Here is a 12,871-nt window from a genome sequence, read left to right as displayed (position 1 = left end):
CCTGGCTGGGAGGGCAAGGGCTGCGCACATCCCCTTGTGTCCCAGGACCCTGATCCTTCCTGCTGGTGGCCAGCAGGGACTCCTCAGTGTCCTTGCTGCTGCTGGCTGTTCCCCCACGCTCTCTTTTCCAGGCTGATACCTCCTTGTCCTTCCAAGACATCTCCTGTGCTGCTCTCAGGAAAGCACGTGGAGCAGAGCAGGCTTGACCCTGCTGCTGTCCCAGGCATGCCATGACAAGGTCTGTAGCCTCTTCCTTTTCAGGGCTCTCTTCCTCTGGCTGCCTCCTGCTCTGAGAGCTGAGTCTCTGCTCTCTCATCATGGGAGATGTGGGACACCTGCTCTTCTCCTGCTTGGGGCCTGGGGGCTCTTCTGCAGAGCACCTGGTCTGAGCATGCCTGGTCCAGTGCTGCAAGGGGGAGTGATATGGCAGCCCAGCACCTCTGTGTGGAGGGGGAGGCTTTTTGCCCTGCGACAGGGGCCGCAACCTTCTTGCAGGCCGGGATCCTTGCTGGCGGCCCAACACGCTGTTTTATCTGCTGATGTGCAGCTCTAGCTGCTTTTTGACAGTGTTGTTGAGGAAGGGCAGCTCCTGCACACTGGGAACCACCACCTCATCAGGCTCAGCATGCCACTGAGGTGTTCGAGGAGCTGAGCTTGGCAACTCCTGCTGAGGTTCACCCAGACTGGCTGACAGGCCTGCTTCCTGCTGCCATTCATTTTCCTGGATGAGACACTCCAAGCTCTCCTTGCCATTCCAGCTGAAATCCAACTCCACAGCACTGAACTCAGCTTTGCCTGGGAAGGTTTGCCTCTGCATGCTGGAAACCTGCTCCGTGTCTGGCTTTGCAGGCAGTGGTGGTGGGCTAGGAGGCCAGGACAGGTCAGCGTGCAGGGATTTGCAGCCAGCAGCCAGCAGCCCCAGTTGCATCTCAAGTTTCTTTTTCCGGACACGCTCCTCCAAGTCTTCTTGGGCATCAGGGTACAAGAAAGTTGTCTCCGTTTCCATGATGTGGAAGGCCAGCACCTTTGGGCATTGGGGGGGAACACTCAGGTGGGCCTGAAAGTGCTGCTGCTGCAGGCAGTGGTGGTGGGCTAGGAGGCCAGGACAGGTCAGCGTGCAGGGATTTGCAGCCAGCAGCCAGCAGCCCCAGTTGCATCTCAAGTTTCTTTTTCCGGACACGCTCCTCCAAGTCTTCTTGGGCATCAGGGTACAAGAAAGTTGTCTCCGTTTCCATGATGTGGAAGGCCAGCACCTTTGGGCATCGGGGGGGAACACTCAGGTGGGCCTGAAAGTGCTGCTGCTGCAGGCCACTGCCAGCCATGTGGCAGCTGGCCCCCACTTCCCTGCCAGGTGGGCGAGTCGCCAGGTCCTGCTGCTTCTCCTGGCTAGGCCGGGGATACGTGAGGACAGGCTGCACTCTAGAGCCTTGAGCCAGACCTTCTCCATCAGTGAAAGAGGAGAAAGACTCCCCTGAAAAAGAGCTGGCTTGGCTCCCCAAAGTTGAAGTGAGGGAATAATCGCTAGCAGGGGAGAAAGACGTCCCTGAAGAGAAGCTGGCTTCACTTGCTGAGTCACAAGTGATGGAGCTGCTGTTGATGGCCTCCCAGGTGAGCCTGTGTGAGAGGGAGGAGGTGAAGTCTATGCCTGCGATGGTGGGAGCCCTGTCATGCTTGCTCTCACATGGACCACTTCTGCCTGCTGCGTGGGAGCAGCCTGTTTCTCCTGCCTCTGCTACCTCTTGCCCCTGCCCTGGGTGGGACACCTTTGTCCTGCTCTTCCTGCACCCGGGGCTGCAGCGTCAGATGGAGCTGAGGTCTGCAAGCCTTCACTGCTGGACAGTCTCTGGCAGCAAGCTTTACAGTACCTGGGGCAGAGTGTCCTGGAGCCGGCTCTGTCCTTGGGGCTTTTCCCTTCTTCTGGCAGCTCCTCCATTAATACTCATTTGCACCCTTGCTTGCAACTAGTTTTCGGTTTAAAGACTAGTTTCTGTGGAGGTCTCTGTCCTTGCTCGTCTTTATGATGACCTTGATGGGCAAGGCAGCCAGCATGGGCTTCAGTATGGCCTCCTCTGGCCTCCCCTGCATTGTCTTGAGTCAGCAGCCACCCGGAGGTGTGAGGGGACCGGTGAGAGCTTTGCCATCCCCCTCCCCTCTGCCAGCCCTCACTGCTCTCTTCCCTCCACTTGTGGATCAAGCTCACCACCACCACCTCCTCCTCCTCAGCATTTTACTCCCTTCAGCATCAGCTCTGCCCACAGGGAAGCAAAGGGGAAGATGCAGGACTTTCAGCACAGCCCCATCTACCACCACCCCAAAGAGCTCCTCGCAAGCCCCAGAGCTCAGGGCTGTGGTCCTGGCCCCATTCCGGGGGTTTCAGGTCACCTCCATGCCACCCCCACATCTTCCTGCAATGCTGAGAGGCAGGGATTTTGAAGGAGATGGGCCCACTCTGTCCCACAGAAAGGAGGAGAGGTGGTGCCCTCAAAAGCCTTTATCTGCTCTTCCCAGGGATGCTGCCTGTCAGAGTGCTTTGACTGGAGTGAGGACAGTCTGCTGCAGGGGGGAACACCACCTGCTGGGTCTCCATCCTCTCTGTCCCTGTGCTGGACACCGAGCCCCACTGTCCTCTCCCGCTTGCCACCTTTGGGGAACTGCACTGTGCCCACACCTGAAATGCAGCTGTCGCGAGCCAGGGACCTCCAGGCAGCCGGGGAGCCCATAAGAGCCCATATTTCAATGGACATGACTTTGTTAGGAGAGCTCCTGCTCCCTGGGAGGGCCTGGCCAGGAGCTGCTGCTCACTGGGTCCATGCCCCACCTGCACAGCTGCAAGGGGAAGAGCACAGTCAGCCAGGGCTGGGGGTTGGGGTGCCAGGAATGGGGCTGCTCTCTGTGCTCCTAACCAGCAGCACGGGGGGTTGCTCCCCACAGGCAACAGGAGCCAGCCTTGCTGTGTCCCCAGGGGGGCTGCTCCCACCCTGGCTCTGCCCCTTGCTATGCCCCGGCCTCGCTGGCACTGTGTCCCCATAGCATCCATCACTCCCATCAGGAAAGTCTCACCGGAGAGCCCACCGAGTCCTTCCCCATCACCTCTCGCAGACAGTCCCAGGCAGCCCCTTCCCCCCAGCAGCCCTGGCGATACCCCAGCCCCACAGACTACTGCACCCAGCCCCACTCACTCCAAGAGCGCAGCATCTGCAGCCTGGCGTGTCACTGTCACATGCTGTTGCTCTCCTCTGGAGATCCCTGCGGGAGCTGGCACTCTGCACTCTTGCAGCTCCTCTCCGCCCCTCCCCTTGTTCTTGCCAAATTAGGCCTTGATTTTTTCTAGGAGCTTGGTGCAGGCTCTCTCGAGGCACGGCAGGATGAGGACGAGCCCACAGCAGATGCTGCCCAGCAGAGGTGGTGTCTCCCTCTCCAGTGTCCTGTGCCCAGGCGCCACATGTGAGGGCAGAGGCCTGGTGGGGGCCTGGTGTGGCTGAGACCCCGCCTGCCCAGCTCGCAAGAATGAAGTTGTGGAAAGATGGAGCCCCTTTGCCTGCTGGGTGGGGGCAGCCCTTTCCTCCTGCCCCTGCTGCCTCTTGCCCCTGCCCTGGGGTGGGTGCCTGTGTGCTGCTCTTCCTGCGCCCAGGGCTGCAGCATCAGATGGAGGTGAGGTCTGCAAGCCTTCCTTGCCGGAGAGTCTCTGGCGCCGAGCTTTACCGCATTTGGGGCAGAGTCTCCTGGAGCTGGCTCTGTCCTTGGGGTTTCCCTTGCCCTTCCCCTGCTCTGGCTCCTCTGTTAATACCTGTTGGCAGACTTGCTCCAGACTCATTTTCTGCTTAAAGACAGGACTCCTTTGGCAGTCTCTGTCCTTGCTCATATTTGTGGTGATATTGGTGGGCAAGGCAGCCGGCACGGGCGCATCCTGCACTGCTCTCCGTCCCCTGCAGTGAGGGCAGCTTTCAGCCACATGTCTGCAGCGCTGTGAGCCAACGGGGTGCCCTCCTGTCGTGTCCTTCCTTGGGGCCCCAGCCTTGTCTGGGAGCCACACCAACATTTCCTCCAGCAGCTGGTTCTGCGCTTTGTGAGCAGCTTGGCTGGCCTTGTGGGAATCGATGAGGGCTGTGAGGAGCCCTTCCAGCTGGGAGACTGGAACACTGGTCCCTGCAGGGGCTGGAGCCGGTGGCAGAGCTGAGGGGCCCTCCTCACTGTGTTATCTCTTCTGGGAACATTTTCTTGGAGGAGCTCTCCTGGCTGCTGGCAGCTCTGGTGTCTCCATGTCCTCCCTGGAGACGCTCCAGCTCTCACGGGACTGGCCGTGTTTTTCCTGGGGGACACTCTTCTTTGATGGCAGCTCTGGTGTCCTCATGTCCTCACTGGAGCTGCTCCAGCTCTCATGGGACTGCCACAATTGCCCCTGGTGAGCTCCCTTGCTCTGCAGCAACGCCTGCTCTGCCTGGCTGGGAGGGCAAGGGCTGCGCACATCCCCTTGTGTCCCAGGACCCTGATCCTTCCTGCTGGTGGCCAGCAGGGACTCCTCAGTGTCCTTGCTGCTGCTGGCTGTTTCCCCACGCTCTCTTTTCCAGGCTGATACCTCCTTGTCCTTCCAAGACATCTCCTGTGCTGCTCTCAGGAAAGCACGTGGAGCAGAGCAGGCTTGACCCTGCTGCTGTCCCAGGCATGCCATGACAAGGTCTGTAGCCTCTTCCTTTTCAGGGCTCTCTTCCTCTGGCTGCCTCCTGCTCTGAGAGCTGAGTCTCTGCTCTCTCATCATGGGAGATGTGGGACACCTGCTCTTCTCCTGCTTGGGGCCTGGGGGCTCTTCTGCAGAGCACCTGGTCTGAGCATGCCTGGTCCAGTGCTGCAAGGGGGAGTGATATGGCAGCCCAGCACCTCTGTGTGGAGGGGGAGGCTGGGAGGCTTTTTGCCCTGCGACAGGGGCCGCAACCTTCTTGCAGGCCGGGATCCTTGCTGGCGGCCCAACACGCTGTTTTATCTGCTGATGTGCAGCTCTAGCTGCTTTTTGACAGTGTTGTTGAGGAAGGGCAGCTCCTGCACACTGGGAACCACCACCTCATCAGGCTCAGCATGCCACTGAGGTGTTCGAGGAGCTGAGCTTGGCAACTCCTGCTGAGGTTCACCCAGATTGGCTGACAGGCCTGCTTCCTGCTGCCATTCATTTTCCTGGATGAGACACTCCAAGCTCTCCTTGCCATTCCAGCTGAAATCCAACTCCACAGCACTGAACTCAGCTTTGCCTGGGAAGGTTTGCCTCTGCATGCTGGAAACCTGCTCCGTGTCTGGCTTTGCAGGCAGTGGTGGTGGGCTAGGAGGCCAGGACAGGTCAGCGTGCAGGGATTTGCAGCCAGCAGCCCCAGTTGCATCTCAAGTTTCTTTTTCTGGACACGCTCCTCCAAGTCTTCTTGGGCATCAGGGTACAAGAAAGTTGTCTCCGTTTCCATGATGTGGAAGGCCAGCACCTTTGGGCATTGGGGGGGAACACTCAGGTGGGCCTGAAAGTGCTGCTGCTGCAGGCAGTGGTGGTGGGCTAGGAGGCCAGGACAGGTCAGCGTGCAGGGATTTGCAGCCAGCAGCCAGCAGCCCCAGTTGCATCTCAAGTTTCTTTTTCCGGACACGCTCCTCCAAGTCTTCTTGGGCATCAGGGTACAAGAAAGTTGTCTCCGTTTCCATGATGTGGAAGGCCAGCACCTTTGGGCATCGGGGGGGAACACTCAGGTGGGCCTGAAAGTGCTGCTGCTGCAGGCCACTGCCAGCCATGTGGCAGCTGGCCCCCACTTCCCTGCCAGGTGGGCGAGTCGCCAGGTCCTGCTGCTTCTCCTGGCTAGGCCGGGGATACGTGAGGACAGGCTGCACTCTAGAGCCTTGAGCCAGATCTTCTCCATCAGTGAAAGAGGAGAAAGACTCCCCTGAAAAAGAGCTGGCTTGGCTCCCCAAAGTTGAAGTGAGGGAATAATCGCTAGCAGGGGAGAAAGACGTCCCTGAAGAGAAGCTGGCTTCACTTGCTGAGTCACAAGTGATGGAGCTGCTGTTGATGGCCTCCCAGGTGAGCCTGTGTGAGAGGGAGGAGGTGAAGTCTATGCCTGCGATGGTGGGAGCCCTGTCATGCTTGCTCTCACATGGACCACTTCTGCCTGCTGCGTGGGAGCAGCCTGTTTCTCCTGCCTCTGCTACCTCTTGCCCCTGCCCTGGGTGGGACACCTTTGTCCTGCTCTTCCTGCACCCGGGGCTGCAGCGTCAGATGGAGCTGAGGTCTGCAAGCCTTCACTGCTGGACAGTCTCTGGCAGCAAGCTTTACAGTACCTGGGGCAGAGTGTCCTGGAGCCGGCTCTGTCCTTGGGGCTTTTCCCTTCTTCTGGCAGCTCCTCCATTAATACTCATTTGCACCCTTGCTTGCAACTAGTTTTCGGTTTAAAGACTAGTTTCTGTGGAGGTCTCTGTCCTTGCTCGTCTTTATGATGACCTTGATGGGCAAGGCAGCCAGCATGGGCTTCAGTATGGCCTCCTCTGGCCTCCCCTGCATTGTCTTGAGTCAGCAGCCACCCGGAGGTGTGAGGGGACCGGTGAGAGCTTTGCCATCCCCCTCCCCTCTGCCAGCCCTCACTGCTCTCTTCCCTCCACTTGTGGATCAAGCTCACCACCACCACCTCCTCCTCCTCAGCATTTTACTCCCTTCAGCATCAGCTCTGCCCACAGGGAAGCAAAGGGGAAGATGCAGGACTTTCAGCACAGCCCCATCTACCACCACCCCAAAGAGCTCCTCGCAAGCCCCAGAGCTCAGGGCTGTGGTCCTGGCCCCATTCCGGGGGTTTCAGGTCACCTCCATGCCACCCCCACATCTTCCTGCAATGCTGAGAGGCAGGGATTTTGAAGGAGATGGGCCCACTCTGTCCCACAGAAAGGAGGAGAGGTGGTGCCCTCAAAAGCCTTTATCTGCTCTTCCCAGGGATGCTGCCTGTCAGAGTGCTTTGACTGGAGTGAGGACAGTCTGCTGCAGGGGGGAACACCACCTGCTGGGTCTCCATCCTCTCTGTCCCTGTGCTGGACACCGAGCCCCACTGTCCTCTCCCGCTTGCCACCTTTGGGGAACTGCACTGTGCCCACACCTGAAATGCAGCTGTCGCGAGCCAGGGACCTCCAGGCAGCCAGGGAGCCCATAAGAGCCCATATTTCAATGGACATGACTTTGTTAGGAGAGCTCCTGCTCCCTGGGAGGGCCTGGCCAGGAGCTGCTGCTCACTGGGTCCATGCCCCACCTGCACAGCTGCAAGGGGAAGAGCACAGTCAGCCAGGGCTGGGGGTTGGGGTGCCAGGAATGGGGCTGCTCTCTGTGCTCCTAACCAGCAGCACGGGGGGTTGCTCCCCACAGGCAACAGGAGCCAGCCTTGCTGTGTCCCCAGGGGGGCTGCTCCCACCCTGGCTCTGCCCCTTGCTATGCCCCGGCCTCGCTGGCACTGTGTCCCCATAGCATCCATCACTCCCATCAGGAAAGTCTCACCGGAGAGCCCACCGAGTCCTTCCCCATCACCTCTCGCAGACAGTCCCAGGCAGCCCCTTCCCCCCAGCAGCCCTGGCGATACCCCAGCCCCACAGACTACTGCACCCAGCCCCACTCACTCCAAGAGCGCAGCATCTGCAGCCTGGCGTGTCACTGTCACATGCTGTTGCTCTCCTCTGGAGATCCCTGCGGGAGCTGGCACTCTGCACTCTTGCAGCTCCTCTCCGCCCCTCCCCTTGTTCTTGCCAAATTAGGCCTTGATTTTTTCTAGGAGCTTGGTGCAGGCTCTCTCGAGGCACGGCAGGATGAGGACGAGCCCACAGCAGATGCTGCCCGGCAGAGGTGGTGTCTCCCTCTCCAGTGTCCTGTGCCCAGGCGCCACATGTGAGGGCAGAGGCCTGGTGGGGGCCTGGTGTGGCTGAGACCCCGCCTGCCCAGCTCGCAAGAATGAAGTTGTGGAAAGATGGAGCCCCTTTGCCTGCTGGGTGGGGGCAGCCCTTTCCTCCTGCCCCTGCTGCCTCTTGCCCCTGCCCTGGGGTGGGTGCCTGTGTGCTGCTCTTCCTGCGCCCAGGGCTGCAGCATCAGATGGAGGTGAGGTCTGCAAGCCTTCCTTGCCGGAGAGTCTCTGGCGCCGAGCTTTACCGCATTTGGGGCAGAGTCTCCTGGAGCTGGCTCTGTCCTTGGGGTTTCCCTTGCCCTTCCCCTGCTCTGGCTCCTCTGTTAATACCCGTTGGCAGACTTGCTCCAGACTCATTTTCTGCTTAAAGACAGGACTCCTTTGGCAGTCTCTGTCCTTGCTCATATTTGTGGTGATATTGGTGGGCAAGGCAGCCGGCACGGGCGCATCCTGCACTGCTCTCCGTCCCCTGCAGTGAGGGCAGCTTTCAGCCACATGTCTGCAGCGCTGTGAGCCAACGGGGTGCCCTCCTGTCGTGTCCTTCCTTGGGGCCCCAGCCTTGTCTGGGAGCCACACCAACATTTCCTCCAGCAGCTGGTTCTGCGCTTTGTGAGCAGCTTGGCTGGCCTTGTGGGAATCGATGAGGGCTGTGAGCAGCCCTTCCAGCTGGGAGACTGGAACACTGGTCCCTGCAGGGGCTGGAGCCGGTGGCAGAGCTGAGGGGCCCTCCTCACTGTGTTATCTCTTCTGGGAACATTTTCTTGGAGGAGCTCTCCTGGCTGCTGGCAGCTCTGGTGTCTCCATGTCCTCCCTGGAGATGCTCCAGCTCTCACGGGACTGGCCGTGTTTTTCCTGGGGGACACTCTTCTTTGATGGCAGCTCTGGTGTCCTCATGTCCTCACTGGAGCTGCTCCAGCTCTCATGGGACTGCCACAGTTGCCCCTGGTGAGCTCCCTTGCTCTGCAGCAACGCCTGCTCTGCCTGGCTGGGAGGGCAAGGGCTGCGCACATCCCCTTGTGTCCCAGGACCCTGATCCTTCCTGCTGGTGGCCAGCAGGGACTCCTCAGTGTCCTTGCTGCTGCTGGCTGTTCCCCCACGCTCTCTTTTCCAGGCTGATACCTCCTTGTCCTTCCAAGACATCTCCTGTGCTGCTCTCAGGAAAGCACGTGGAGCAGAGCAGGCTTGACCCTGCTGCTGTCCCAGGCATGCCATGACAAGGTCTGTAGCCTCTTCCTTTTCAGGGCTCTCTTCCTCTGGCTGCCTCCTGCTCTGAGAGCTGAGTCTCTGCTCTCTCATCATGGGAGATGTGGGACACCTGCTCTTCTCCTGCTTGGGGCCTGGGGGCTCTTCTGCAGAGCACCTGGTCTGAGCATGCCTGGTCCAGTGCTGCAAGGGGGAGTGATATGGCAGCCCAGCACCTCTGTGTGGAGGGGGAGGCTGGGAGGCTTTTTGCCCTGCGACAGGGGCCGCAACCTTCTTGCAGGCCGGGATCCTTGCTGGCGGCCCAACACGCTGTTTTATCTGCTGATGTGCAGCTCTAGCTGCTTTTTGACAGTGTTGTTGAGGAAGGGCAGCTCCTGCACACTGGGAACCACCACCTCATCAGGCTCAGCATGCCACTGAGGTGTTCGAGGAGCTGAGCTTGGCAACTCCTGCTGAGGTTCACCCAGACTGGCTGACAGGCCTGCTTCCTGCTGCCATTCATTTTCCTGGATGAGACACTCCAAGCTCTCCTTGCCATTCCAGCTGAAATCCAACTCCACAGCACTGAACTCAGCTTTGCCTGGGAAGGTTTGCCTCTGCATGCTGGAAACCTGCTCCGTGTCTGGCTTTGCAGGCAGTGGTGGTGGGCTAGGAGGCCAGGACAGGTCAGCGTGCAGGGATTTGCAGCCAGCAGCCAGCAGCCCCAGTTGCATCTCAAGTTTCTTTTTCCGGACACGCTCCTCCAAGTCTTCTTGGGCATCAGGGTACAAGAAAGTTGTCTCCGTTTCCATGATGTGGAAGGCCAGCACCTTTGGGCATTGGGGGGGAACACTCAGGTGGGCCTGAAAGTGCTGCTGCTGCAGGCAGTGGTGGTGGGCTAGGAGGCCAGGACAGGTCAGCGTGCAGGGATTTGCAGCCAGCAGCCAGCAGCCCCAGTTGCATCTCAAGTTTCTTTTTCCGGACACGCTCCTCCAAGTCTTCTTGGGCATCAGGGTACAAGAAAGTTGTCTCCGTTTCCATGACGTGGAAGGCCAGCACCTTTGGGCATCGGGGGGGAACACTCAGGTGGGCCTGAAAGTGCTGCTGCTGCAGGCCACTGCCAGCCATGTGGCAGCTGGCCCCCACTTCCCTGCCAGGTGGGCGAGTCGCCAGGTCCTGCTGCTTCTCCTGGCTAGGCCGGGGATACGTGAGGACAGGCTGCACTCTAGAGCCTTGAGCCAGACCTTCTCCATCAGTGAAAGAGGAGAAAGACTCCCCTGAAAAAGAGCTGGCTTGGCTCCCCAAAGTTGAAGTGAGGGAATAATCGCTAGCAGGGGAGAAAGACGTCCCTGAAGAGAAGCTGGCTTCACTTGCTGAGTCACAAGTGATGGAGCTGCTGTTGATGGCCTCCCAGGTGAGCCTGTGTGAGAGGGAGGAGGTGAAGTCTATGCCTGCGATGGTGGGAGCCCTGTCATGCTTGCTCTCACATGGACCACTTCTGCCTGCTGCGTGGGAGCAGCCTGTTTCTCCTGCCTCTGCTACCTCTTGCCCCTGCCCTGGGTGGGACACCTTTGTCCTGCTCTTCCTGCACCCGGGGCTGCAGCGTCAGATGGAGCTGAGGTCTGCAAGCCTTCACTGCTGGACAGTCTCTGGCAGCAAGCTTTACAGTACCTGGGGCAGAGTGTCCTGGAGCCGGCTCTGTCCTTGGGGCTTTTCCCTTCTTCTGGCAGCTCCTCCATTAATACTCATTTGCACCCTTGCTTGCAACTAGTTTTCGGTTTAAAGACTAGTTTCTGTGGAGGTCTCTGTCCTTGCTCGTCTTTATGATGACCTTGATGGGCAAGGCAGCCAGCATGGGCTTCAGTATGGCCTCCTCTGGCCTCCCCTGCATTGTCTTGAGTCAGCAGCCACCCGGAGGTGTGAGGGGACCGGTGAGAGCTTTGCCATCCCCCTCCCCTCTGCCAGCCCTCACTGCTCTCTTCCCTCCACTTGTGGATCAAGCTCACCACCACCACCTCCTCCTCCTCAGCATTTTACTCCCTTCAGCATCAGCTCTGCCCACAGGGAAGCAAAGGGGAAGATGCAGGACTTTCAGCACAGCCCCATCTACCACCACCCCAAAGAGCTCCTCGCAAGCCCCAGAGCTCAGGGCTGTGGTCCTGGCCCCATTCCGGGGGTTTCAGGTCACCTCCATGCCACCCCCACATCTTCCTGCAATGCTGAGAGGCAGGGATTTTGAAGGAGATGGGCCCACTCTGTCCCACAGAAAGGAGGAGAGGTGGTGCCCTCAAAAGCCTTTATCTGCTCTTCCCAGGGATGCTGCCTGTCAGAGTGCTTTGACTGGAGTGAGGACAGTCTGCTGCAGGGGGGAACACCACCTGCTGGGTCTCCATCCTCTCTGTCCCTGTGCTGGACACCGAGCCCCACTGTCCTCTCCCGCTTGCCACCTTTGGGGAACTGCACTGTGCCCACACCTGAAATGCAGCTGTCGCGAGCCAGGGACCTCCAGGCAGCCGGGGAGCCCATAAGAGCCCATATTTCAATGGACATGACTTTGTTAGGAGAGCTCCTGCTCCCTGGGAGGGCCTGGCCAGGAGCTGCTGCTCACTGGGTCCATGCCCCACCTGCACAGCTGCAAGGGGAAGAGCACAGTCAGCCAGGGCTGGGGGTTGGGGTGCCAGGAATGGGGCTGCTCTCTGTGCTCCTAACCAGCAGCACGGGGGGTTGCTCCCCACAGGCAACAGGAGCCAGCCTTGCTGTGTCCCCAGGGGGGCTGCTCCCACCCTGGCTCTGCCCCTTGCTATGCCCCGGCCTCGCTGGCACTGTGTCCCCATAGCATCCATCACTCCCATCAGGAAAGTCTCACCGGAGAGCCCACCGAGTCCTTCCCCATCACCTCTCGCAGACAGTCCCAGGCAGCCCCTTCCCCCCAGCAGCCCTGGCGATACCCCAGCCCCACAGACTACTGCACCCAGCCCCACTCACTCCAAGAGCGCAGCATCTGCAGCCTGGCGTGTCACTGTCACATGCTGTTGCTCTCCTCTGGAGATCCCTGCGGGAGCTGGCACTCTGCACTCTTGCAGCTCCTCTCCGCCCCTCCCCTTGTTCTTGCCAAATTAGGCCTTGATTTTTTCTAGGAGCTTGGTGCAGGCTCTCTCGAGGCACGGCAGGATGAGGACGAGCCCACAGCAGATGCTGCCCAGCAGAGGTGGTGTCTCCCTCTCCAGTGTCCTGTGCCCAGGCGCCACATGTGAGGGCAGAGGCCCGGTGGGGCCTGGTGTGGCTGAGACCCCGCCTGCCCAGCTCGCAAGAATGAAGTTGTGGAAAGATGGAGCCCCTTTGCCTGCTGGGTGGGGGCAGCCCTTTCCTCCTGCCCTGGGGTGGGTGCCTGTGTGCTGCTCTTCCTGCGCCCAGGGCTGCAGCATCAGATGGAGGTGAGGTCTGCAAGCCTTCCTTGCCGGAGAGTCTCTGGCGCCGAGCTTTACCGCATTTGGGGCAGAGTCTCCTGGAGCTGGCTCTGTCCTTGGGGTTTCCCTTGCCCTTCCCCTGCTCTGGCTCCTCTGTTAATACCTGTTGGCAGACTTGCTCCAGACTCATTTTCTGCTTAAAGACAGGACTCCTTTGGCAGTCTCTGTCCTTGCTCATATTTGTGGTGATATTGGTGGGCAAGGCAGCCGGCACGGGCGCATCCTGCACTGCTCTCCGTCCCCTGCAGTGAGGGCAGCTTTCAGCCACATGTCTGCAGCGCTGTGAGCCAACGGGGTGCCCTCCTGTCGTGTCCTTCCTTGGGGCCC

Source organism: Dromaius novaehollandiae, chromosome 3, assembly GCF_036370855.1.
Source record: "Dromaius novaehollandiae isolate bDroNov1 chromosome 3, bDroNov1.hap1, whole genome shotgun sequence".
NCBI classification, from domain to species: Eukaryota; Metazoa; Chordata; class Aves; order Casuariiformes; family Dromaiidae; genus Dromaius; species Dromaius novaehollandiae.
The sequence above is the reverse complement of the archived record's forward strand: the minus strand, read 5'-3'. Positions refer to the sequence as shown.